The sequence below is a fragment of the Manacus vitellinus genome, unplaced genomic scaffold (assembly GCF_001715985.3).
Source record: "Manacus vitellinus isolate BGI_N305 unplaced genomic scaffold, ASM171598v3 scaffold_40_pilon, whole genome shotgun sequence".
NCBI lineage: Eukaryota > Metazoa > Chordata > Aves > Passeriformes > Pipridae > Manacus > Manacus vitellinus.
The window spans coordinates 3,065,578-3,066,054 of record NW_021940541.1 but is presented as its reverse complement, the minus strand read 5'-3'; positions in this window follow the sequence as shown (position 1 = coordinate 3,066,054).

Below are 477 nucleotides of genomic sequence, written 5' to 3'. Positions count from 1 at the left end.
ATCCCGGCACAATGGGCTTCACCCCTGGGTGCTGCAACAGCACGGAAAGAGTCCATCGGGAACAGCCAGCGCTCTGGGTTTGTGTTGTCTGCAGTGTTTTAGCAAGTCAGAGCAGTAAAGAGTCGTTTTATACACTCTGTGTATTAGCTCAGAGATCTTGCAAGGCTTTGACAGCTTTTGCCACTGTTAAAATATGCTTAATATGTTAAAACAAAGCAGAGCAAGTCCAGTTCTAACCCTCCAAGGGCACCAGGAGTGGCCTTGAAAGATGGTGGAAGAAAAACTTACTGACGTAAAGTGACTCCAACTCTTGGGGCTCAAAAGTAACAAAATAGTGTTTCCTAATCTTGACTGATCTGTGCTGCAAGACAAATATTAAATAACATTTGTTATTTTAGCTCCAGAGGCAAGTGTCCTGCTGAATAATGATGCTGATAATGTCTTGATGAACAGACTGGGAGCACAATGCTTGGATGC